At 39.7% G+C, this 27,931-nt stretch overlaps 1 protein-coding gene and 1 long non-coding RNA gene across 2 annotated transcripts in view; one reads left to right on the top strand and one right to left on the bottom strand.

The window, feature by feature from the left end:
• Window positions 1–2,451: 2,451 nt before the first annotated feature.
• LOC117048984 lies at window positions 2,452–27,029 on the bottom strand. The gene is made up of 3 exons (XR_004426900.1): window positions 26,504–27,029; window positions 11,041–11,168; window positions 2,452–2,822 (listed from the first exon to the last, which is right to left on the bottom strand). It is a non-coding gene; the product is annotated as an uncharacterized LOC117048984 (long non-coding RNA).
• Window positions 21,273–27,931, top strand: part of SULF2 (sulfatase 2) — a 193,265-nt gene continuing 186,606 nt past the window's right edge. The window contains exon 1 of the mRNA XM_033153510.1: window positions 21,273–21,398. The gene's annotated coding sequence lies outside the window, so the exon portion shown is untranslated. The remainder of the gene's footprint in view (window positions 21,399–27,931) is intronic.

The following is a 27,931-nucleotide window of genomic DNA, read 5'->3' as shown; positions in this document are numbered from 1 at the left end:
CCAGAAAGCCCAACAAAAGCATTTCTTAAGTGTAGGAAAAATGAATATGTCATTGATACGAAGATTATCTGTGATCAAAATGAATGTATTACCAAAAATTTTATTTTTGTTCCAGTCAACAATATGAAATGTTCCGATCAACAATATGAAATGTTTCAAAGAATGGCAAAGAGATATTTCAAGATTCATCTGGAGAGGGAAGAAGCCAAATAAAATACAAATTGTTAACAAATCTTAAAGATAGAGTAGGCTTCTCCCCTCCAGACTTAAAATTATATTATGAAGCGTCTTGTATCTGTTGGATCCGGGAGTGGATATGTTTAAAAAATACAGATCTATTGGATCTGGAAGGTCATGATAATCAATTTGGATGGCATGCGTATTTATGGTATGAAAAGGCTAAAATACATAAGAGTTTTTACAACCATATAATAAGAAAAGCAAGTTTCAAAGTATGGGAAAAATATAAGGATTTATTAGAATAAAAAACACCTTGGTGGATTTTACCAATTGAAGAAATATCAGTAAAAAAAACAAATATAGGTACAAAATGGGTAACATATAGAGAATTATTAATTGAAGTAGATAACCATTTAAAATTGAAAGAATATAATGAAGTAAGAGGAGAAGTAAATGATTAGTTACAACATTTCCAGATAAATCAACTAGTCAAAAATGACAAAAAGAAAGGATTTGCTCATGAAATCTCTAAATTCCAGAGAGAAATAATAGAATGCGACACTAGAGTATTGTCAAGAATGTACAGCTTGTTGTTGGAATGAGAAACTAAGCATGAAGATGTCAAAAGTGTAATGATAAAGTGGGCCCAAGATGTGGGGCATAATATCCAAATGTCAGATTGGGAAAAATTGTGGGAAAATTATTTGAAATTTATGGCTTGCATATTGTTAAAAGAAAATTATATGAAAATGATGTATAGGTGGTATTTAACACCAGTAAAATTATGGCAGATGTACAAATCAGAAGAAAAGACATGTTGGAAATGCAAAGAAGTAGATGGTACATTTTATCATATGTGGTGGCAATGTAAAGTTATTTTTAAAAATTGAGAAATGATATATAATAAATTGAAGAAAATGTTTAAAATAACCTTCGTCAAAAAGCCTGAAGTCTTTTTATTAGGAATTATAGGAAGGGAAATCTAAAATAATAATAATAAACATCTATTTATGTATGCAACCGGCCACACAAATATTGATAGCCCAATGCTAGAAAGAGGAAAAAATACCCACGAAAAAAGATTGGCAAATTAAGTTAATGGAATATGCAGAAATGGCTAAATTAACAGGAAGACTCAGAAATCAGGACAATAACAAATTTTAAAACAAATGGGAATTTTTAATTGCATATATATCAAAGCATTGTATACAAGTTGATACATCAGCAGGATTCTAAAAAACATTTGCAGTATTATGATAACAGATAGAATCAGATATGTATAGATAGAAAACAAGATATGGACATGCATGCATGAATAATAAATATAATGGAACCATGGAGAGGGAAGTCAAGGGATTGGAGAAATCCCACATTGTGATATTGTATTGATGTTTATTTTATATTGTTTGTTATGAATAAAGCCAATAAAAATATATATATAAATCTCTCAAGTGTTATCCTGTGTACTAGGAGGGTTCTTAACAAACTAATTCTAAACATTTTAAAAAAAACATTTTTTAAGGAACAACAACATTTATATATATGTATAAAAACAACACATCTAAATACTGGTTGATAACCTAGAGGCTAGCCTCTAAGATGCTCTCAAGGAAAATCTAAAATCTAAAAATTTAAAATGCAGTATAAGCATGGACAATTGGGAAACACTGGCCTGTGTGTGCCCCAATTGGAGAGCAGCCTTTACCAAAGGTGTCATGGACTTTGAAGAAGCACAAACTCAGGGTGAAAGGGAGAAACAGGAAGGCACGTTTGGCAAATCTTCACCATGATCAACTCCCACCCAGAAACCTATTTCCCCACTGTGGAAGGACATGTGGATCCAGAATTGGCCTCCACACTCTCTTACAGACACACCGTTAAGACGGTGTTCATGGAAGACAATCTTACTCAGCGATGAGTAATTGCTGAAGAAGAAGAGAGAGGCCAGCCTAAAAGAAGATATCAGCCCATGGTATATTGCTGTAGGCTGGAATAGAGCTTGGATTATTCCTTTTATTTATTTATTGGATAATTTAGAAAATTAAAACCTGATCCTATGCATGTTTACTCAAAGTAAGTTCCAAAGATGGAAAGAAACCACAATTGACATATTTACTCATGCCTAGCTATGCCAGTGCACTACCATCTACTGCCAGGGTTCTGTGACAGGTTGAAGGATGTAGGTACACACGGTTCTTGGTCTTGGAGTAATTTTGAGGCAGGTTTAATGCAAACACACTTTCCCTGTATATGTTGGGGTTTCTCCTGGTATACAGGAACTTCCTTGTGCTTTCTCCTTGTCTGACACTCCAGACCACCCAGAGCATAGCCATTTTACAATTTATTGGGAATGATAATATAAAGTCCATAAGAAATGTTTAGTCATTTATTGCTTTATGAATTTACTTCTTCTAAATAAGGCATGAGAACTATATTTACACTGTTAGCAATCTGTTCATTGCGTGCATAAGCAGATTTACACAAGGACATAATGGGTGCGATACAGAAAAGCGAATTGTTGTGCTGCTGATGTCTTCCTCTCCCCTGTGGAAGTGCAGGCATCTGAGAATGGAAGCTGGGAACAAGATCACAGGAATTTGCAAGTGCTTCTGATGATTTCCTTTGGCAAGTAGCATCTGGTCCTATTCATCACAAAGGGTGGTATGCAACATAGGGTTAAACTGAATGTCCTGTTAGCGTCAGGGTTTCTGCTTGTGCAGTGGAACATTCTATCCCTCTCCTCCCTCTGCATCCCCGAGACCTGTTCTGGGGTCCCCCAACTCTCTGGAGCAGATTTGGGACCAGGCATGAGGTATGAGGGGAGGGATCCCATAGCATTACTGCATACTGTTCAAGGTGGCTTACAATGTAATATTTAAAATACTATTTAAAAGATACATTGAAATAAACTGAAAACAGAAAATCTTTAAAGGAAGCAGAAAAGTAATCCAAGTAAAACAGGTAGCAAATCAATAGTGCAAGTTTATCTAAACTTAAATAGGGTACTCCTGAAATGGCCCTCCCTTTTCACTGCTCAATTTGCAGGTAGTGAAATGGGCCTATTGTGGATATTCTTTTTGAGGTTAGGGCGATATTAGCAGGAGGCCATGAAACATAGCTGAGCTTGGGGTGGCCATGAAATTGCTTGTTCTCCAGAACCCCCCCCTCAGGATGTTGTTACACCAGGACATAACATTACTCTTAGGGTTTTCTGGGAAATGAAACTGGAAGCTGTCAAGGGGAGCTAACTGATTCCATGGAAAACCCACAGAGAGGGAGGGTGAGGTGAAAGGAAAATCTATTTTGCCTCCCACCCCGCCCCACCCCCCAAAAAACACATTTGCACCAAACATTCTTATGAGAAAACTTTCAGCTCAGCCATTACATATTTCTTCTGCAGATAACACTGGTTTGGGTTTTATACATGTAATTTTTTGGACTGCTGTAAAAAAATAATAATCAAAGCACCATAATAAAGCAAGTGCATTTAGCCTTTTACACAACAATTTTAATTAAGACTGTTCCTATGTTCACTTTTGCTGCAAGGAAGTTAGTGACAGTGCTGTAGCCTTTTGAGGAAATTAATGATTCCTGCTAGTTCGCTATCCTTGTGTCCTCTTCCTAACCTTTCCCTCTTCAGTCCTGTTATGGATGGAGGACCAGTGGTTCCACAAGCAAAATGTTTTGCTGCCTAGAGCAGGGTGTGAGCATTTTGAGAATGTACCAGCTGTTTCAGGTCACTTATGGCTTAAGTAACTCATTCCTTCTGAATGATTTATTCGGCTGGTGGCTCATTGAGTTGCCAAAGTTTTACAGACACTATGTGAGGCAAAGATTTATCAGCTTGAGGCAAATGGAGCCGCTTGTTAGTCACAGGAAAGGGTAATTAGTCCATTTACAGGGCTTGACATATTGTGTCTCCAGCATCAGCAAAGAAGGGATGGTGAGCCTCAGCCACATATTCCTGTTCTGAGGTGAGAAAATGGAAGGAAGACTTAGAGGGTGGCTAAGTGAGTCTAGAGAACGTGACACAGAGAGGTGCAATATGTTTGTGCACTTAAATAAGACATGACACAATACATGGCTATACATCTTGCTGCCCAATTAGGAGTTGTTATACCTTATACATATTTAGTTAGCACTCATGTATCTGCAATAAGTAAATGGTGTATGGTTTTGTTTATATGTTTATTGGCTGCCCTGTACCCAAAGTAATCTAGGCAGTTTACAGAATTAAAACCAACAAAACTTACACTAAAGCAACAGAATACAATCAGTGCAATACCATAATAAAATCCTCTTTTAAACAGAGAGGATTGTCCAGACTTATGCAACCTGGTATCCTCCAGATGTTTTGAGCTACAACTTCCATCCATGCTGACGTTGGCTGATGGGAGTTGTAGTCCAAAACATCTGAAGGACACCAGCTTGTTGAAAACTGGGATAGGCAAGTAATGGGGGAAGAGATTGAAAAGAAAGATCAAAGATTCTTCTTATATGCCACCACAGCAGCACGAATACTACTGGCGCAAAATTGGAAAGTAAAAGAAGTATCAACGGTAGACGATTGGAAAAGGAAATTATTAGAATATGCAGATTTGGCGAAACTAACGGGAAAAATAAGAGAGCAAAGAGATCAAAGGTTTCAATTGGAATGGGGTAAATTCTTAGATTATATGAAAGAATGTAAAATTTGAAAGCACTTACAGGTTTGATGGTATTCTTGCAGCAGAATAAAAATATAGAAAAATATGACTATAATAAGAAAACAAAACATGTACAAAAGAAGGTAAAGCGAAGGATTGATGTAAAAATAGAAAACCAGAGAAAGGAAGGAAGGAAGTCCAAAAACTCGGCGGAGTTTATGTAATATTGTAAATGTTCTATGATGATTATGTTAGTGTTCTGTTTTCTTTTTGATGAAAAATAAAAAAGAGGTTTGCAGAAAAAGGAGGGATAGGCAAGTAATCCAGATTTAATCTCATCCTCACTTCATTACTTAAACATCAAGTGGTGCCATTTCGCGTCTTCATATCACCTCATTGTTTTTCATTTAGTCAGTCGGTTGTCAAGTGTTGAGTAATCAAGTTGAGATGTGTGCAGGCAGAAATGGTCCCTAGTGCAAAAGTTAGTATCTTGCATAACATGTCCACAGTAACATTCAGTGGCTCTCTGTCACGATACCAGATACAGTGGTGCCCCGCTAAACGAATGCCTCGCTAGATGAAAAACTCGCTAGACGAACGGCATTCGCTAGCGGAAGGCAGCCCCGCAAGACGAAAAAGTCAATGGGGCTGCCTCGCAAGACGAATTTTTTTATTCGTCGCGGAAACCTCCGCGCTCCATTGCCACTTCGCTAGACGAAAAATTCGCTCTACGAAGACACTCGTAGAACGAATTAATTTCGTCTAGCGGGGCACCATTGTACATACAGACAATTCCCCTTCACACATTCCTACACATAATCATATACACAGTCCATTTATCAATAATGCACATATTTGACTTCCCATGCAATCATATATGCCTGTACCACATCAGCATTTTTTCCTGGGAGCTCCAGACTTGAGGTCACCTTCCACGTTGAAATGATTTTGAACTGATCTGCTCTGAGCTGATTTATAAATTATTTAACTACAAAGATAATACAGCATCCAAAATGAAAAAGATTGTTTCAGACATTTCCCCAAACCCTCCCCACTCTCCACAGTCTGAAATGAGTTTTCAGTTCTTGTTTGAAGCCCAATCCAGTTTAATGAGAAAGAATCAGAGAATACATGAGGAGAGATGGAGGGGGCAGACACAAGGCTTGTTACCAATGTGGTTGTGAGGATCATCCAAACCAAGCCATCCTTTCATGGGGCAGTTATCCAGAGCAGTGTGTGTGTGTAAAATAAATATTGGAGTTCATCCATTACCCAACAAAATGCATTGAAGGCATGTAATATTAAGATTAATGCCAGTAGAATGAGAAATGCAAATACCTCTTTCATTTTATTGTAGACTTCCCATTGTCTAGAAATTCATGATTGTAGGAGAAGTTAGCAAGGCACATAATGGTCCTGACTTTTTAAAAATTAGGTTATTTTATAACCATTGATAACATTGTGGCTAATTTATGACAAATCTCATGCTTCGCAGCCTAAGATGCTCATTTGCAGGGATTGCAAGAGATGAGAAAAGAAAGGGAAGCCTCCTGATATAATTACTTTTTCAGTTGACTAAATTCATTGTCAGGGGCAGGGGTAACTTGGCCTCTGGGAGAGGCAAGATTGAGAAATGGCCATGAACACTAATGCTTTGTTGTTTGGATTTAATAAAATAAAGTTACTATAAAATGAGCACATTTCACACCTTCATGAAAGTAGATTCTGGGAGTCAGACAGTGCTTAGAATTTGCAAAATTAGATTGGAAAGGGACACTTGGCTATGTGTATATTGTGACTGAGGAGTCGTAAGGTGTAAGGCTGGGAGGGGGAAGAGACCTTGGGAAGAGACCTTGTCGTTTCCTACGTCCTACTAACTTGCTCCAGCCATGGCAGAAGGGATGGGAATGGCTTTTTCATTTATTTTGTCTCCATTTTCCTCCCCTCTCATTTCTCCTTCCATTGACATCAGCAGGAGGAGAAATCACAACACCAGCTGCAGTGTTTTGCCTTTTGTGGGGCATATTGGGGGATGCAAGGAGCGTTCTGCTATTCACCAACAATGCACACCACCAGTATACACCTAGAGCTGTAGAGCTCTCAGCAGGCATACTTGAAGATACTCTGCAGGTGTATGTGGAGCTGGTGGAGCAGCCACATCCTAAGACAAGCATAGGCAAACTTGGCCCTCCAGATGTTTTGGGACTACAACTCCCATCATCCCTGACCACTGGACCTGTTAGCTAGAGATGTTGGGAGTTGTAGTCCCAAAACATCTGGAGGGCCGAGTTTGCCTATGCCTGTCCTAAGAGCTTTTAGCCAGCCTTTGGCTGACTTTAGCAGCCTAGATTTGCTCAATAGTTTTATTGATGGCATTAGATATCAGTGACTTTACTTCAGGTTGTTTATGGTGACCTCTTCCTTGTCTAGTTCATAAGTGATCAGGGACTGATTAATTAAGACGATGCCTGCTGAATGTCCAAAAATTAATCTGACCTTAAAAATAATAATCGGCCGTGAATTGACAGATTTTCTCTTAGGACTTTTGCATGCCTTATGCCATTCATTTCACAAAGTGCTTTAGAAGCATCTGTGTTTGCTGTTCCCCTTACTAATGTTTATGTACAGGTGAAAATTGAAAAATTAGAATATTGTGGAAAAATCCATTTATGTAAGCAATTGTTTTCATTAGCTACTGGAGTTTAATATATGAGATAGACTCATGACATGCAAAGTGAGATATGTCAAGCCTTTATTTGTTATAATTGTGATGATTATGGCGTACAGCTGATGAAAACCCCAAAAGTTGAAATTGTTAATTTGGGGTTTTCATCAGTTGTACGCCATAATCATCACAATTATAACAAATAAAGGCTTGACATATCTCACTTTGCATGTCATGAGTCTATCTCATATATTAGTTTCACCTTTTAAGTTGAATTACTGAAAGAAATGAACCTTTCCACGATATTCTAATTTTTTGAGTTTCACCTGTATATGCATATTGCTCCGTTATTGTTTTGTTCTGTGTAGGTGCTTTTATTTGGGTTTTGTGAGTTCATTTTGGAGATGTTGTTCAGCAAAATAGCATGGTAAAAACTGAATAAAATTTTAAAGGCTTGGTGTACAGAGGGTTTGATTTGAAAGATCATGGGCTGGATTCACCTACCCTGTTCTGCTAGTGGCAGGCGGAGCAATGACTTTTGCTAGTTAGGGTTGCCATCTTTGTTCTGGCAAAATACAAGACAGGACTGGGGAGGGGGATAGTGGGGTGATTCCCCCCCCCCAACCTGGCACTGAAGTGACTTCAAAGCAATCCATTACAATTCATTGCAGCCTAACAGGATGGCCCCTGTAAATCTGTCTGTGCTTTGCTACCCAGAGCTTAAATGCATGACCTTATCATTTATTTTAATTATTTTTGAATGGTTGTTTTAAACTGTTTCTACCAATAATTCTGTTCTTTTAGTAAAATGCTTTGGGGTTGTTGTTTTTTCAATCAAGCAGTATATAAATTTTAATAAATAAGATTCCAAATCCTAGTTCCAGTGAAAAAGGGGAGGATAAAGAAATGGTGAATGATCTGCTGATATTGATGACACCAAATTCCATGCTTCAGTATCATCTCACCCCGCATCCTCATATTGAACGCAAGTTTTTTAGCTTGGCACTTAATAGGCTGATGGGCAGGTTGTTAATTAGAATTGACTGAAATACACCCTCTGGCTGATATTTCCACTGTGGTCCTCTATGCTGTGCATGTTGCCTGCCTATGTGTATAATTAACAATTAACATAATAAAGTGATGGGAACCTTTACACTTTTAATATTTATATACATTGTCTTCATACGCATGAAAAAGATATTGCCTACAGAATCTTTCCTGGAAGATCCATACACATATTTTAAGAATCTGATTACAATCTCAATCTCTCTCTCTCTCTCTCTCTCTCTCTCTCTCTCTCTCTCTCTCTCCCCCTCCCTCCCTCCCTCTCCCTCTCCCTCCCTCCCTCTCCCTCTCCCTCTCCCTCCCTCCCTCCCTCCCCCCCTTCTCGCCCCCCCCCACTTTCTTCTTTGACCTTCTGTGTCATAAACAGCATTATGTAAGAATTGGCTGTATCAAAGGTAAGGATTCGTTGTTGTAGCTTCCCCGCACTCTCAGAATTACTCACTTTTTGGCTATTTCCCCACATGGAGGCAGCGTGCATCCGTATGGCCTTCATCCTTGGATGAAGAGCCTTTTCCCAGATATGGACTACAACCCTTTCCCTCCCATGTCCAGTACTGGCTCCAGGTTTAGTGGTCCCTTGAGCAAGGTGCCTTCAGTGGACCCAACTCCTTTCTCATGGTGTTGCTACCGCCCAGTTGCTTGCCTTTTTCCTGTGGACCCAACCCACACCATCACCACTGGGAGGGAAAGGACGAAACAAGTGGAAAGTACTCCTCCCTTTTTTGCTGTTGTCACTCCTCTTTTACTCAGGACAATGACAGCAAGGAGAAGGAATGACAGGGCCCCAGGTTTTGTGGGTTAGCAGTGGGCTCCCTGCTCATATATGCTAGTCCTGTTGAAGCCTATGCATATGGAATCCCTATTTACAACGCAGTTTCCCACCCACCCCCAAAAAGGTGGAGGGGCAGAGAAAATGAAAAAGGTATTTTTTCTCTCTCCAAAGAATTCCCAAATGCCCACTGTCCTATGGGGCAGCCCCTCCAAAATGGCCAACAGGTAGTTGTTGACAGTGCCTCCATGTATGTTTATCTCCATGTGTTTTCCCCTTGCGGTGCAGCCTGCAACCTGCTTGTTCAGACATGTTAATTTTTAGCTGGAGCTATAGTAAAAAACCAAATGCAAGCAGCCCATACATAACATCCGGTAACTATACATATTTGCTGAAGGGATTTTAAGGTAGCAGTCAAGGAAGAAGATCTCTCTCTGTGTGTGTGCATGTTTCTGTACTAGGTATGGTTCAAAAGTTGTTAAGCAATCTTTCCACACCTCACAGGGTAAACCTGTCATCATTTCAAATGAAGTGTTACTAATGGGAAGCCATGTTCAAAAGCACCCTGTGGGTAAAGACCAGACCTTGTTTTTAAAATAAACTTTAAGGACATATTTAGTTTATCATATGGAATGCTGATGCATCAAAATGCTTTGGCATCCATATGTATGTATGTATGTATGTATGTAGTTGCTTCTTACGGCACTTCCAGACAGTTGTTATTTGGGAGTGGGATTCAATCACATACCAGTAAATTCAGATTGTGCAATTATGATTGAGTGGGAGGTCTTGTGCAACAAGGACACTTCTCCAAAAGATCAGACTCTTTGTGATAACGAAAGTGATGGGAAAATGCCCAGAATAGTGTGGGATAATACTTACTCTGATGCAACATGGTCTAACCTCTCTGCAAACAAAAAGGAATGAATGCTCAATGAACAGGTTGATCAGAAGCACCCTTAGAAACAAGCAAAATGGCTAGAGTGATTAATCTGTTGCTGCACTCTATTTCATACTGTAGGTGAGATGCGTATACACACACATTTTAAAAATAATAATCAGCCTACTTATACAGGTGAAAACTGGACAAAACCTTTTACTGATCCGTCATATTATTGCATCATAATTAGCATACAGACCTCCTAACTTTACAGTTCTGGTTGTTTATTTATTCCACATCTGTTGTTGCCCTTCTAGTGCTTAGCTTTTATTCTACATTATCTGTTTATTCTACACAACCTGTTTTAGTAAATGATCTGCACATGGTGGATAAAGTTCTGTCACTGTTGTTTTCTTAAAGAAATGTAAGAGTTTCACAAAGAAGCCCTGGAGGCCCTAATTAATGGGTATTTTTTGGCTTGTAACAAAGATATATTGCCTAATATTACATTCCTTGCAGTCATATGCTAATTAAAAGCGTAGTATATACAATTGCTCTCCATCAAAGTGATTGAAAGCTTACAAAGATGCTTTCTTTTGCCTGTGGGGAGGATAGAAGACACCATCAGTCACCATGACTGTGCCTTAGGAATGAATGCTCCTGTTTTGGATGTAAACTTTTCTTAGGCATTTAAAAGGCTTGAAGGTGTTTCATTTCCTAATTCTGTATGTAGTCATCATGTACCGTATCTTCTTATAACAAGCTATTATGGTGACAAGGAAGGTCTCAACAGACTAATATCCGCATTGTTTTAAATGAATACACAAATGCATACCTGATGTTCTTGATGACGGCATTGTTGACTCTGCCAAGAATCCAAGAGGCCGTGTAGACAAGCTTTGGCTTCTGTGGTCTGCCTTTCTGTCTGTCTTTCAATATATGCTGATGCAGTTCTCTGTTAATCTCCTTTCAAAAGTAAAATGGGTGAGGTTAGAAAGACTCATTCATAACAATGTTAGGACTCAGAAACCTAATGGCATGCTGTCAAGTTCTAAAGCTCAAGTTGTTGTGGACATACAATAACCTTGTATGATCGCCACCCCTTATAATTTGATATTTTGTGCCTTAATGGAGAGTAACCTTCTTCAAGACTCCCTAGAAAAGACCCTGATGTTGGGAAAGATGGAGGGCACAAGGAGAAGGGGACGACAGAGGATGAGATGGTTGGACAGTGTTCTCGAAGCTACTAACATGAGTTTGGCCAAGCTGCGAGAGGCAGTGAAGGATAGGTGTGTCTGGCGTGCTCTGGTCCATGGGGTCACGAAGAGTCGGACACGACTGAACGACTGAACAACAACAACAAAACCTTCTTTGCACACAGAGTTTTCTGTCTTTGATACAGTATGCTTCTGTGTGTAATAGCTGAGGAATTATCTCTCTGCACCTTATTTTCCCAAACCAGAGTCAAAACCAACATGGAGGGCAGTATTCACCAAATGAATCCTGTGAGCAGAAGATGTATGGGGGGCACATATCAGCCTGTGCACTAGGCTGAGACCTTGTAGTGGCACCCCAATACCCATTAAGTGGATTATCCATGGGAACAGAGAAGCCTCCCCACCGACATAGGCCTGCTGTAGATCTTGTCTAGTACCTTCAGCATCTGCTATGAGAACCTGCCAGCGAAATATAATAAAATGCAAGCAGATTACAAGCCACAGATACTCAAAAACTCCACATCACTGAGACCAGTCATGATTGGGTAGAATTCTTTTCCGGCCCTGTCAACCAGCAGCTAATCTTTGTGCATACCAAGGTAACAGATGAGGTAGCATGCTTCTGACTATCTGTTGCTGGAAACAACAGAAGGGGGGAGTGCTCTTGTGCTCAGGTCTTGCTTGTATGCTTCCCATGAGCCACTGTGAGAACAGGATGCTGAAGAATTTGGGACCCTGACCTGTTCCAGTAGGGGTCTTCTTCTGTTATGTTCTTAAGTGCAGGAAGAATGCCCAGTGATGGATCTCCCAACAGACTGACTAAATATATCCATCTATTGTAAATTAAACACTGTAAAACCATAGTTCCTTGATCAATCTTGCATGAGCTAACTTAATGGATGGGCTAATTGATGGTTTTTGTCACATAATGGAATAATGGTAGCTTGATTCCTTTAAGCATTATCTTTGTTAAAAACAGTATTTTTGCCCCCAGGCCACTTGATTTAACACACCTGGCACTTAAGCGCTGCAGACATACTTTGTCAACTAATTGCTATATATAATGTTTTCCCTTCTGTACTAATTTTAAAGACAGCAAAACATGTTGCCAAATTACAGGTTGGTTTTATGTGCTACTGCTATTAATGTACATGATTAGGCATGATTAATAGAAGGTGTGTTAACATTTTTTGTGGGCCATTGGAAAATTATAGAGACATGGTACATTTTATAATATCATCGCATTCCTTTGATGCACTGCAGGATCGCAGGGTGGCTCTGAGTTGTAAAACCTATGCATCCTTTTAATGGAATGCTTTTATGAGAAGTTGTTCATCTGCTCTACTGGCCTACTTGTAGTTTAACACAACCCAGGTGTTTATATTATACACAATGGTGTTTTGGTTTAAAAATTTAGTCCCTAAATTATCGTGCCTTTTGCTAAGCTTCTACAAAGCAAACACTCGGATTAAGTGTTTACATTTGATGCTCAGCAAATTTGCAGATGACACCAAACTGGGAGTAGCCAATGCTGCTGAAGACAGAATCAGGATTCAAAATTACCTAAACAGACTGGAGAACTGGGCCCAAACTTATTAAACAGATTTCAATAGGGACAAATGTAAGGTTCTGCACTTAGGCAGTAAGAACCAGCTGCACATATATAAGGTGTGTGTGTGGGGGGGGGGTGGACACCTGGCTTGCCAGTAGTACATGTGGGAAGGATCTAGAGGTCTTAGTAGACCACAAGCTTAACATGAATCAACAGTGTGATGCAGCAGCAGCAGCAGCAAAAAAAGGAAAAAAAGCTAATGCTCTTCTAGACTGCATCAACAAAAGTATAGTGCCCAGATCTGTCTTCTCCTGAATGCTATGGTCATCAACTGAGGTCCTCTTAGGTATTTCATTAATGCAGTTCCTCTGTCTTGTCATGTCTACAAACAGGACCTTATTGGTGTTTGTGCCTCACCTTGGTGTTTGAGCTCCCTCCAAAAGGGTGGGTCATCCTGCTCTTAATCACCTTTCGTTGTATGGTGAAGACCTTCCTTTTAGAAAGAGCATTTAATAAGACACATGTGAGCCCTCTTTTATGCTCTGGTTAATTATGCTGGAAATAGTTTTGCTGCTACTTTTAAGGATTATTTTTTAATGTCACTGCTTTTATGCTATCAATTGAACTTCGTTTTTTTAATTATACTCCTTTATGTGCCAGGCAAAAACATTCCTTTTTAACCAGGCATTGGGTTGATCTGATTTACATCCTATGCCCTTTTAAAATGGGGGGTTGGGTTGGGTTATTGCTTATATTTTTATTATGTATTTTGTGGTTTTATATCTTGATTTTATTCTGTGAACTGTCCTGAGACCCCTGGGTATAGGGCAGAATATAAATTCAATAAAAAATAAAATAATAATAATAATAATAATATATTAGCTGCCTTGGACTATTTTTAGGAATGGTGGACTAAACCTTTGAATGAATCAATGAAAGAATAAATTAATAATGCCTTTCTCCCCATTGCTGTAACCTGAGAGTCCAATCACATCACTGAATTCACGTGCATTTGAAGATTGTAAGCTGAGTGATAACAAAAGTCTGAACTCATGCTCTATCCAGGTCACAGAGTCTGCTAAACCTTATTCTTTTTCTATTCATGCACTCAGCTTCCTTCTCAGTTGTTGTAAAAGCACCAAGTTTCAAAACACAGTGAGAACTCCTTTACATTTCTTTACAAAATTCACCTGAGTTGGTAACATCACTTTCATAAAGCCACTGCCTTATGTATTGAAGAAAGCAATCCAACTTTTGCAACTTCAATTTTGTCTGTAAAAGGGAATCCATATCCTGTTCCAGGTAAGTCCAGCACCAAAGAAGGGAATTGCTCTAAATCCCTGGCAGAACAACTGTAGCATAGCTTTGCTGAATGCAGCAGAGCTGCTGGCAAACATGTCCACAATGATATAACAATATAGTCTCTACTGTGCTCTCCTTCAAACAAACACTGACTCCTTTACTGATATTTCTGCATGGTTTTTCCCATCTCCCTCCCCCGTTCCATATTCTTTTTTTTTTTTAAAGCTTACATTTCATTTTAGATACTTATATCCCACTAATACTCCATTGCTAGGGATGGGTGCAGATTCTATCTTGTCTTGACGTCAAGTCTGCCCAAAATAGAAATTGGGTCCTTAGAGTTGTGGCACCTACACTTTGGAATTCCCTCCTGTTAAATATCACCTTTGTTTTCTTTTCAGTGTCTACTGCAAAACTTCCTTTCCCAAAACAGGTCATTAAGGAGAGAAAGTGGGCAAAGTGAACAATAAAACAATCGGAAGTAACATATTTACAGTGCAAAATCTCTGAAAATCAGTTAGCCTAACATTGTCTTTTCTTATTTTATCTTTTTGTAAGCCACTTTGAGGGTTTTTTTGTTTTCATTTTTACAACCAAGCAGTGTATAACTTTTATGAAATAAATGAATAAAGGCTTCTCCAGGATTTGTGGGGACCCAAGAATGACTCCACCTGTGGAAGCTTTTTTTTTTTTTTTTTTTTAAAACTGAGGCTACCATTTCGGTTTGCAATGCAAATAATTCAAGCTGCAGCATGAGAAGTCATGGGTTAATTGCATTCCCTGATCACCTAGCTGTCAGCTAATGCTCAGTTATTATGCACAACTACAGAAGTTAAAAATGGCACAAAAATTGCTACCATACTTATTAAATAGGTGGAGTCGGAAGCAAGTGGTTCCTTCCGAATAATTCATCTGACAGGCTTCTACAACATTGAAAGATGTGTGGAGCCGTCATTGCCCCAAGCTTCCATTGCCTGGATTTACTAAATTGCTAATATTGTTCTAAGCAGTAGAGATTATGACAACTTCTTATTTTCTTTGAGAATTCTACCCAGTGGCGTTATACTTGGCATTGAAGGGATCGCTTTGAAAAGCTTGCGTGTTTGTCCCTTAATCGTTGGTAAGCTATTATCATCCTTCTAACTTTTCATTATAGTGTAAATAAAGACTTTAACCATGTTGCTACAAATTTGGTTTCATTAGAGTCCTGTGATAGTTGGGTAAGAGCTGTGCATCCGCTGCTGTTACATCAAACCCCTACATATATAGGGAAATAGGACATTTCCTTTTCTTTAGGCCCTGTTGTGCACCAGTGATGATGATGTAGCCTGCAAAGCAGACCCAATAAGTTTCCTCTGTGTGAAATGCTTCACACAGCACATTGTTGGATTATGGAATTCGCTTAAACAAGATGTGGTGATGGCCACCAATTTATGCTTTAAAAGGAGATTAGATAAATTCATGGAGGATAAGGTTACCAATGGCTGCAACTGAATACAAGTTCTAGGATCAGATGTAGGTACCATGCTCCCGATACCAGGAGAGTTCTATTGCACTCATCTCCTGCTTGTGGGCTTCCCTTAGGCATATGGTGGGCCCCCTGTGGGAGACAGTAAGCTGGGCTAGATAGGTCTTTGGTCTGATCCATCTGGGCTCATGTTGACTCAACTTTGTCAACTTCCACATGTACTACTGGCAAGCCAGGTGTCTCCCATCCTATATTTGTTCATCTAATTATTCCTGCCCAATATTATTCCTACTTTACATTTGTCCTTACTGAAATTCAAGCTGTTGGTTCTGGCCCAGTTCTCAAATCTGTTTAGGTCATATTGAATCCTAATAGCCATCCAAAGTTGTATAGACACTTTCTCATCCTAGGGTAGCTCCAGGGCCCAGGACTGTGTAGTTTCTCCACTCACATTTCTCTGTTTAGCTGTCTCCAACTTGTCTGCCTTTTCTCTGCTTCCTTTGCTGCCTCTGAGGTTGTGGCAAGGTTGCCGCTAAACCTCAGTTATCTGCTGGTGCTGCATTTGTTGATACCACTGCTTGTCTCTCTCCATGCATCCCACCTTAAGCTTTTTATGTGTTTACGCCCAGCTGTGTTAGATCTTGCAGTGGTTAGGGCTTCACCAAGTTGCTCTTTCACTGGTCACTGTGCATTACACAGAAGCTACCTTATCTGAGATTGCTCAGGCAAAGGTGCTTTTAGGAAACAAAAAGAGTCCATTCCACAGGGCTGCTTCCTGAATAACTGATATGCCTTTTAAATTGGCAATTAAAGCTTTAGTCAATTTTAATTACACCAATTAATCTGTTAAAGCTTGTAGCCTACAGAATATTTATTCCAATGACATGAAGTCTAATATGCCTGCCACAGTAGTGCAAGAGAATAGAGGTGCACATTGACTGCCTCTTAGATCCGGAAAATCACAGTATTGTCAGGACACAAGGTCACAAACATGTATCTAAAGAAATTGTAAAACAAATCAAAGGAAAGATATGGAAACTATGTAGCTGCCTTTTTTCATCCCATTTGAATGTGCTTTTCAACAAGTTAATTGTTGCTGTATTTTAACTATAGTGTGTTTGTTTTACTTAGCATGTATATCCTCTGATGTTGCATATGGAGTGAGTCATGCATGCAAGGGGAAAACGTTTTAAAATCCAATTTAATGCAATGTTTCTTTTAGTGTTTCCTTCCTTTTCCTTCTTCATTTAAAATTTAACTAATTCTTGCCCAAGTAGACAAACAGCCAGCAAATAAAAAGTTTTCATTCCATTTTCACCAAAGATTTAGCAACAGATGGGTCAGAGAGATGTCTTGTTGCTAGGGCATGTGTGCCTTTGCAAAACCAAACAATAACATTTCTAGTGATGTACTGCATGCTGAGTTGTGATAATAAATAATTGAAACAAAACAGCTGTTCTCCAATATTCCATGAGGAAAGCAGCGCTGCTATCTTTTACAACGGGGGTTATTTACTTACCCCTTTATGGTGAGCTTTCCTATCATTTGGCCTAAGATACTATACTATAGATACAGATATAGCTTTTGATATTGCTGTATTTGCCCAAAATACTTGTTCGGGGGGAAAATATTTTTCGAAAGCCATTCCTGAAATTGTACCGAGCAAAATTATATGTATAATTATGCAAAACCATTATGTATAATTGCAAAATTATACATTTTGCACATGTATAAGAATTATCGACACTTAGCAACAATAGGAAATAAACTAGCTCAGGGATGACCTACTGGAAGGCCAAATCTAGCCACTGGAGTGATTTTATCTGGTCCCTGGTGACTGTCAAATTTGAATCCAGTATGTTTACCCACAGCTTGAAATGAAAGATGCATTTAAGTTGTAGGAAGATATTTTCACACTTTAATGCCCCATCCCTCTCTTGCATTTTATGTGTAATGTGTAGATAACTTATAAATGTTTGTATTTGAATGCTAATGCTATACCTGAGGATGTGCACTACATTACTGTGAAATTCCTACCGCTACACAAAAAACAGCTTTATTATGGAGTCTGGAAACTTCTAAGGCAACCATAAATGTACTTCTGGCCCCCAGAACACTATAAGTAGCTCCCAAGAATATAAAGAGGCTAGCATTCCTGGCCATGAAGGCAGGGGTGTGCGTTAGTGTGAAAGAGAGAAAATATCATCATAGATGAGTTATCAGTTTGGCCACATGTCATAAATGGAGCATGAATGTAATAATTGTTCTCCATAGTAAAGGCAATTTATTGCTGAGGATTAATTTCCCAGAGAGAGGTTCTGAATATGAATTTCATGGCTGCTTGTTAGACAGGAGTAGGCTCTTGCCAAATATTTCAGAAGATGACAAATTAATTGCTACTGGGTTTTTAATCTCAGAAAGGTGATTCACAGATAATAAATCTGAACGATACCTTAACCATGGATGGCAAAAATCTGTCAAGTTCAGCCTTATTTACATACAGACTAAATATGTAGGTTGGGATGGGAAAGCACAATGAATTTTCTTCTCCTGCTTCTCCACCCCTAGTATGAGTTGCATGGAGGGTCCTTGCTTGAGGAAGGCATCTGTAGGAATGTTTTAAAACATACATAAAACAATATAAGGGACACGGGTAGCGCTGTGGGTTAAACCACAGAGCCTAGGGCTTGCTGATCAGAAAGTCAGCGGTTCGAATCCCTGCAATGGGGTGAGCTCCCGTTGCTCGGTCCCTGCTCCTGCCCACCTAGCAGTTCGAAAGCACGTCAAAGTGCAAGTAGATTAATAGGTACCGCTCCGGCGGGAAGATAAATGGCGTTTCCGTGCGCTGCTCTGGTTCACCAGAAACGGCTTAGTCATGCTGGTCACATGACCCGGAAGCTGTACGCCCTCTCCCTCGGCTAGTTACACGAGAGGAGTGCCGCAACCCCAGAGTCGGACACGACTGGACCTTTACTAAAACAATATAAACATATTTGGAATCTCATCAATAAAGATTCACCTAAAAAGGGCTTCTGCTTGAGAAATGGGGCTTTCTCCTCTTCTTTCTTATGCGTACCCCCTAAAATTGGCTCGGGGAGGGAGTTGGGAAAAACCCCAGAACATTCCGCAGGGGAAGGAAGATAATTCTATCTGGCAAGCTGCAGTGCTTGCACAGACAGGACATTTGTAATAGCCTGATATTTAATTCAATTTAGTGAAATTGGTTGCAGGGTCCACATTTCTGTGTATTATCACTGAAATCTCTGTATATTTGTTAGCAAACTTGCATTAGCTCTGCATTCCCTGACTCCAGTTTGTGAATGTGTTATTGTCACCCCTGGTGGGATGGGTGCTGCCTCTTTTTTTTTAACCCGAGCATAGTACTTTCTAATATACATAATCAATAATCATTGAGCAGCCTATAATCATTGGCATCCTATTATTGATCTTTGACCTGGAATTCCATTTGCTTGTGGCGAACCAGGTATGTGAGGGCTGTTTGAGGGGGCCCTCAGCAAAGTGCCTTCTGGGAGGGGGTCGCTTCCAAGTTGGTATCCTCTAGGTCAGGTTCAAATTCAGGCAAATGTGCAGAGCTACAAAGGTACATTTTACCTTTTTCACTAAGCTGGTTTCTGTGCAGAGAAACAAGAGGCATTGTTGGAATTCAAGAACACATTCCAGTGAGGCAAAAACATTTTGGGTATGAAGCAGGCCCTGTAAGTAGTGATACTAAGGGGTGTGTGGTGTGGCCATATTTCACCCCTGGGCTATATATATATATATATTCAAAGCAGAGCAAGTATACCTATGCACATCCGTCAAATGCTAGGCAATTACAATGCATCTCCATTACAAGATGGTGTCAGTGTGAAGCTGTCTAGTACCCAGTGAAATAAAGGAACTGAAGCACATCATCACTGATTCGTCCCACCTCTGGTTCAAATAAACAAATTAAATAAATACATATTACTTTTGAGAGAAGAATACCTGTACCCACATTTATTTTAGTGACAGAGTTTTGCATTCATTACTATGTTATCTGAGAGATTTAATCAAGCTGCGAAATTTAGTGTCGTACTTGTTCATCACTAACGCAATTTCGAAAGGCAATTTGCAATGACTCTTCATATAATAAATCTTTTTAGATTTATATGCAGAGATAAATGGCTACTGCACTTCTTTTACTCTTTGGGAAAATGGTACCAGAAAAGAAGAAAGCAATCTCAGCACTATATTTAAGATTCCTGAGTGGCTGTAGCTGACTAGCGCAGCTCTGGGCATGCTCAGTGATATGCATGAAATAAAACAAGATTACCTTTGTAAATTTCAGAGCTTCTTTACATTTTGTAAAGAGATACTAAACAAAACTACATTTCCATGGAGACAAGGTGGGCAAGTGCCAGTTTTTCCCTTAGTAGGACTCATAGTGTTGCTCTGATTATCTGGATTAATATGGGGCTCATCTGCAAGACAGATGTGCTGACCTTCCTGCTGCCAAGTTTGACATTTTAATGATACCTGCTTTTTCATTTTGGTTTATCGATAGCTGTATTGAAATTATGCTCTGGCAGCTATGTATCTCAGCAGAAATATTAGGATACCGGTACCTTAGGTATGAAGTATATTTCATCATAATCTGAAAGGGGGCATAGGGAGACAGATGGAAAACAATCAGAAAGCTTGTACAGATAACTAAATTTGGCTTTCCTACTTCTGCAACTCAGATGAAAGAGATTGACTAATGAGGTGGAGCATTATCTATATGGAGGAAGGTTCGAGAGGCTGGAGTTTTTTAAATTAGAAAACATTAAGCCTAAAGAGGAACATGATGACAGTGGCTTATCAATGGTGATAATGGTTATCAAAGTTGGATCTAGGGGAGCGCAACTGGTGTCGTCGCACCAGGTGCAGAGCTTCTGGGGCACTGCAGCTATGACATCCAACGGAAGTCAAGAGGTAGGGGGAGGATGCCAAACTTTGACATCACACAGGGCTCCACTGAAGTATGAGACACCAAGGTCCACCACTGATGTTATTCTATTTCGTTTTAAACGCAAAAGCACCTAGCGGTACAATGTGGTGGGAGGTTTAGGACAAACAAAGGGACATACTACATAACTAATAGATAGATTCTGTATATTGGATGCCTTAAGTAAACAGATAAATAGGTAAAATAGAAGACAACCTCTGTTTTTTGCTCCACCACATTATTGCCAGGTTTATTGCCTCTGAACATTCCATGAGATATTCTAGAAGCATCTGGTTGGCCACTTTCAAGAAAGAGTGTTAGAATGTATCTGTATTCATGCGCGCGCGCACACACACACACACACATGCACAACCCACTGTCTTTGTTCTCTAAAATGCACACCCCATATGTATTTTAAGCAAAAAATTTAATGCATTGAGAAGTGATGTGAATGTGCAGTATGGAAGAGGCAGGGAGAGAGAGATTGGGGAAATGCCAGTGATATTACTTCTCTCTAACTTTTCAGGCACGTGTAAATGTAATCTCTCGTCCTTGCTTTTTTTCAGGTTCGGCACTTTTCATCCAGCTTCCATACCCTATTCAGGCACCTTGGAAAAAAATCTGTTGCCTTTCCCTGCTTGTATGTCCATTACAGACTATTCACTTCCCTAGGAATGAATTGAAGGTAAGTCTTTAAATGAGTTGCTCATGTTTAATGCAGGACTACATGAACTGTGAGTGATAGGAAACAAAAGGCAAAATCTGTATAAAGATGCTTTTGCAATGCTTTTCACCTGCTGTACCTCATGTCACTTGCACACACACACACACACACACACACAAATGGAATCAGTTAAAGAATGAAAATAGAAGAGTGTGTCAGCAAGTAAAAAATAGATGTGATCTAATCTCACATTTTGCCATGTCAAAGAGTCAACTATATAAATTTTTATAGACATCTGAAGGCAGCCCTATTTCAGGAAGCTGTTAATGTTTGATTTGTTTGTTTGTTTTGTTTGTATTCTTGTTGGAAGTGATCTATTACTGTATGCAAAAGCTTCCAATGGTGCTTGTTAAATGTGTAAATTGGTACTTAATACTGCATTTGCAGTACAGTGGTACCGCGGGTTAAGAACTTAATTTGTTCCGGAGGTCCGTTCTTAACCTGAAACTGTTCTTAACCTGAAGCACCACTTTAGCTAATGGGGCCTCCCTTTGCCGCCGCACCACCACCGCATGATTTTTGTTCTCATCCTGAGGCAAAGTGCTTAACCTGAGGTACTATTTCTGGGTTAGCGGAGTCTGTAACCTGAAGCATCTGTAACCTGAAGCATCTGTAACCCGAGGTACCACTGTATTATATATATTTTTAATCCAATTTACATACAAATTATGTCACCATGTTTCATGGCCTTAAAGAGCCAGATTTTGCAATTTCGGAAGAAATGAACTGTTAAACAAATACAGTTAACATCCAAATACACAAGTCACAATCAAATGACCTAGTTTGCTCTGTTGCTCGGTATCATCCTTGCTTTTTGGCTTCAGTAGTCACCTTTCATGTATGTTCCCTCTGACCTCTCACTTTAATGTATCTTCAGTGTTAATGTATCTTCAGTTGAACCTAGTAAAAACAATTAAAAGACTGCCAGTTAACGTTATTTCTGAGGGTGAAGGCAAATATCCCTAGAAGACGTATAGCAAGAAAAGAGCTTGGGCTGAGGCTGTTTTCTGTTTGGAAGACATATAACAGGAACATTCAATTGGAAATGCTAGTTCTGTCCATGGCATCTTCAGTTTACCTCAGACCTTGGTCAAAAATACAGAAAATACTAATTTAATGACTCATTGTGGTGTGAATCAGCTACCGCTTAGATCCCGGACATAAACCAATAAGCTTGCCAATTAGACTTATTCTCACTAAAGTTCTTCTGGATTGAGGATGTAGTTTTCTAAAACATAGTTTTCATACTGTGTTTTTTCCACTTTATCAGATGAACGTTTATGTGGCACTGCACCAAGTGAAGATCTCTCATGTTTGCCTAAGTTCCAAGTACAGGTTTTCTCTTAAACAGGATTTAGCCTAGAGTGTACATTTCTACCAGTAACAAAAAGCATCTCCAAAAATGAGTCATGCTCCTTGGCTGAGCCTAATATTAGACTCTTGAGAAAGGATCTGATTGTTCACTGTGAAAACAGGATGCTGGACTACTGTAGATGGGCCATTGGCCTGAACCAGGTTCTTCTTCCGTTTAGCCACACTGCATACATGTTGCTGTTTCTGAACCACCTTCAAAGGCAGACCCACGTGGAACCTTGTTGGCCTACTTAGCTTAATTAGGAACTATAGCTCTGGTAGATTACAAGCTTTGGGTGCAGAAGATCCCATTTTCTGTCCCTCATGTGTTCACTTAAAGAGATGAAGTGATAGGATGATGCGAAAGATGTCATCTTCCTGAGACCCTGGAGAGCTACAGTCAGGTAGACAATGCCAAGCTAAATGGACAAACACTTTGACTTTGCATAGGGCAGCATCCTATCCCTGTTTCCTCTGCCTAAGGAGTATTGTATCTGGGCAGCCAGGCAGATGCTTCCTGTCATGTGTTGGAGTTCTAAAATGATGCTCCCAATATGCAGCAAGGATAAATAAATAAAATGGCCTGCCAGATCCCCTTTTGGTTTTTGCATAAGATGTGCAACCTTTTATTCTTTTTTACAGAGGTCAAGTTTAGTACAATGTTTTAGAAAAAAACGCAAGTTTCACATACATCCTCTTTGGATGATCTACATCATTTTTTATTTTTATAATCATAGATACTGTGTTTTTGGGTTGTTGTGTCAGTTGCAATCCTACTTGTACTTGCATAATTTGTGCTTCTGTAACTCCAAGGGCAAAAAGGAATAGGGTGCTCATCTCTGCTTCAAAATCAAGTCTATTTAGACCTCCTTATGCCCTTGAAGCTATGATTAAAGAAAGCTGGATTAAAAGAAATGGAGGCCGTGTGCAAAGTCCTATTTTGGTGCTTCATATGCCTCAGACCTATAAAACTATTGTAGGTCAACTTTCCCCCCTAGTATAATAGAAGTCAGGGCTTTGAAATGAGGTGCTGCCAATCCTGTTCGTACGTATTATGGAGCTCCAAGAGCTTTGGAGCAGTTTTGCCTCTAGTGTAGTCTGCTGAGCTGGAGAGCAAGCAGCAGCACAGCATGAAAGGCAGGCAGGTGTGTTGACCTATCTCCTGCATTCCCATCTTGCCTCTTTCCAGCAGCGTCACAAACCTAGTTACCTGTGTTCATCGCAGTGCAGAAGTTGGTCATCCATCCATTATATTATTATCATTTTCAACATGCCCATGCCCATACAGACAAGCCTACAAAAATGCATCCATAAGCACATTCCCTTCTTTCTTGTGCACTCTGTCCTTTCCTATCCCTGACATCTTTTGCAATACCTACAATGCTACCCATTCTTGTGAATATCAGGAAAACTGAAGAGAAGAATGTTGGAGCTTTAAAAGTTTTGCATGCATACTGTATATCATTCCAGGCAACTTGGATAAAAGAAGTCAATGAAAACCAATTAACTACAGACTGATTAAAAGGCATTCCCCAACCTCCACCAGAGAATTATAAAGTCTAGTAGTCATTCGGTAAATCTTAAGTGCATCTATCAAGCATCCACTGCAAACTAAGCAAATAGACACCAGTATTTTGTTACCTTTTACTCCAATTCTGTTGCATTATATTTCTTATTTGTATTTACTGAAATGTGCATAATTCAGAAGGGTACTTTTGAAGCTGGTTCACGGATGCATTGTCATCACTTAACAATTGTATTCATTTGTAATTTGCATGAGTCAGTGATCAGCACAGATCCATACTGTGCACAGAACTTTCATACTACTTCCTGTGCTCTCAAACATAACGACGGAGTCAGTTGCAAGTGACCAAGGGATGAGAAACAGAGGAATATGTACCGGTATGCTGGTGATGACCTTTAAACCTTTAAATCAGGGGTGGGGAACATCCAGTTTTGTGAGCTAATATCCCGATGATATGCATCTTTGTTTCTTTGTAACATTTGAATCAGGAGAGGCTTTGCCTTTCCTAAACTGGTGCCTGGATACTGCCATGGGTTGGATGAAGGATAATAATCTGTGATTGAATCTTGACAAGATGGAGGCCCTGTGGATGGCTAATTCCCAAGCCTGGGAATTAGATTGTGTACCAGCTCTAGATGGGGCCACACTGCATTTGAAGTAGCATACTTTGGGGGTGATCCTAGATTGACTGTCATTAGAATCTCTGGTGATATCAGTGTCTTGGGGTGCCCATATTTAATTTGTGTTGGTGTGCCAACTAGGATCATTCCTGGACAGCATAGTCTTGCCGTGGTGATTCATGCATTGGTAACCTCCCAATTAGACTACTTTAATGTACTGCCATTGGCTCTACTCCTGTGCCTGATTCAGTAGTTGCAAACAGCATAAAATGCAGCTACTGAGGCAACCAGACTTGCACATAATCACACCAATGTGAAAAGTTCTGCACTGGGCACCTATTAGCTACCAAGCCAAGTTTGAGATTATTTTATTGATTAAAAAAAAAGGTAAAGGACCCCTGACAGTTAGGTTCAGTCGCAGACGACTCTGGGGTTGCAGTGCTCATCTTGCTTTACAGGCTGAGGGAGCTGGCGTTTATCCACAGAAAGTTTTTCCAGGTCATGTGGCCAGCATGACTAAGCCGCTTCTGGTGAAACCAGAGCAGTGCATGGAAACACCGTTTATCTTCCCGCCGGAGTGGTACCTATTTATCTACTTACACTTTTTGGTGTGCTTTTGAATTGCTACATTGGCAGGAGCTGGGACTGAGCAACGGGAGCTCACTCCGTCGTGGGGATTTGAACTGCTGACCTTCTGATCAGTAAGCCCAAGAGGCACTACCCACACCCCTGTTTTATTGATACTTAGTCCTAAACAACTTGGGACCAGGATACCTTCTCCAGTACAGGCCAGGCCAGGCCAGGCCAGTCATATGATCGTTGAGGAAATCTTGTTGGTCATTCCATAATATCACTTGTGACAAAGCAGTAACAGGCCTTCTTGGTATTAGTACCCACCCTCTAAAACACCTTCCCAATTTTGTACACTGCTCAGTTTTATTTGTGATGTAAAGTAGTATTTCTATCCAGTTTTTAAGGTAATTGGATGTTGTTCATAGTTTTGTTTTTTATTGAATTCTTATTGTAAAGTGTTTAAGAGTTTTTATGATATTTAATGGTATGTGTTATAAAAAGAATGAATTTCAAATTAGTGAAACAAGTCAAGTTATTTGGAGAAACTCTGGCTTAATCAGAAGTCAATGCCACACTTGTTAACAAAGAACAATGGTTAGAAATTGAAGGTTTCCCACCTGTATAAATCTGTTTTTTGTTATCTTTAGAAGTGTGTGTGTGTGTGTGTGTGTGTGTGTGTGTACAGGCTTAAATAAACCCTGCTTATCTCACAGGACTTTAGTAACAAAAGAGGAGATTTAGAATGAGAATTAATTACATTAATGATGCTGTTTGAATGTTAATACATCAGTGCCTTTCAGATTGCATTTTACATCCTTTGATAAAGCATACTCCTAAGAATTAACATTTTTATCTTCATCAGCTTCCTAGTGCAATTAAACTATTGGATTTCAGTGGCTGGAAAGCATCTTTAAGAAAGTACATCATGTCAGAAAATGTATTCAGGTGTTAATGCTGGGGATTTTTTTTTTTTTTTGCCAGTAAACTCTGCTTACCTGAGCTTATCCATGCTGTCTTGCACTGCTCTAAATGTTAAAGTAGCTTTCCTTTATTTCCCTTTGGCAGAATGATTTAGCTCATACGCAGCAGACGGTGTTCAATGCATGTTTATTTATGTTTATCTACACTTTGTTCTTCCATGCAGCAAACTATTAATCTTCTAGGTAGATGGTCCCTTTTTTTTCCTTGTCCTGCACCAGCTGCAGTTCTTGTAGATAAGATGGCAGTGTACCAAAAAATTGTAAACCTCATGCATCATCCCACAATTTTGCTTGTCTGTTGCTTTAACTCCATGGACGTAAGAATGTACCGCACTCCCTGAGAAGGCTATGGCAAATTATTTCTATTTAAAAGGTTTCGCTGCAGACTTTGTCTTCTTTTCTGGTTGCTTCATCAAAAACATTGGGGAAACCATACATTACAAGCTACTGCTGCCTTCTTCCAGGTTTTCAAAGTTGCTGTGTCCTATACCTGTGGCATCAGCTCCTGCTTATGGACAACATTGCTTCTTATGCAATGTTCAAATCTTGTTGAAGAATATGGAGTACTTGCAGGTCTTCCTTCCTTTGATATAGGCCTGATTAAACAGGATGGGAAGTGCTGGATATTAAAGCAGAAGCCTGGTCAAAAAGTGTTCTATTATTATGAAATAAAAATAATTAGACCCATCTTGGTGAAATTTGACATGGAGTACTTGTATTGTGACTAATATAAACTGGCCAAATCCTAGCAAAAATCCGTTAAGGAATGACTAAGATGCAGCAGTTCAGATATGTCCCCTTGAGGAGCAAAGTTCTCCTGGTTGTGCCCATATAGCACACACCCATACCATAGCATACGTTGTTCTTTTTCCTTTTGCCAATTTGGAGTCCCTGAAAAGGTAACGGAAATTGCTGGAACCTTGACCTTCCTGACTTATTGAAAATCCATTGTGTACTCATAAAAATATAAGGTCTCTGTTGGCATCTGTCTGTCTCAAGAGACAATCAAGTATGCCTCCTGGGGTGAAGTCAGACCACAGAAGAATCACAGTTCCTGCTGTGGCTGCAGGGACCAGTAACTACTGCCTCCCTCATTGTTTTTACTGCACTAGCAGCACTGAAGTGACCTCTGGGCAGTGTTTATGGAGGTCCTGGGCTGCTCAGACAAGAAGACCACCTCCCCTCTCAGCCTCGCTGATGTGGTCCAAAGGAAAGCAGAGCAATACATTTGGCACTAGCTTGGCTGCAAGAGTTGCTGCAAGGAGGGGTACAAGTCTCCATCCAACTGTCTTAGGGACTCTACTCTGGATTTGTGTAGGGTTTGCTCCTTAGCCTTCTCTTCTTCCGAAGATATCCCGCATGGTAGCAGATAATGGATTTTTCCTTGGGGTGAGCCTTTCTCACAAATGAGTATACTCACAAGGCAGTGGAGGTTTAGGATCA

The sequence above is a fragment of the Lacerta agilis genome, chromosome 6 (assembly GCF_009819535.1).
Source record: "Lacerta agilis isolate rLacAgi1 chromosome 6, rLacAgi1.pri, whole genome shotgun sequence".
Classification (NCBI taxonomy): Eukaryota; Metazoa; Chordata; class Lepidosauria; order Squamata; family Lacertidae; genus Lacerta; species Lacerta agilis.
Note: the sequence above shows the minus strand (reverse complement) of the source record. Positions and strands in the feature narration are given on the sequence as shown.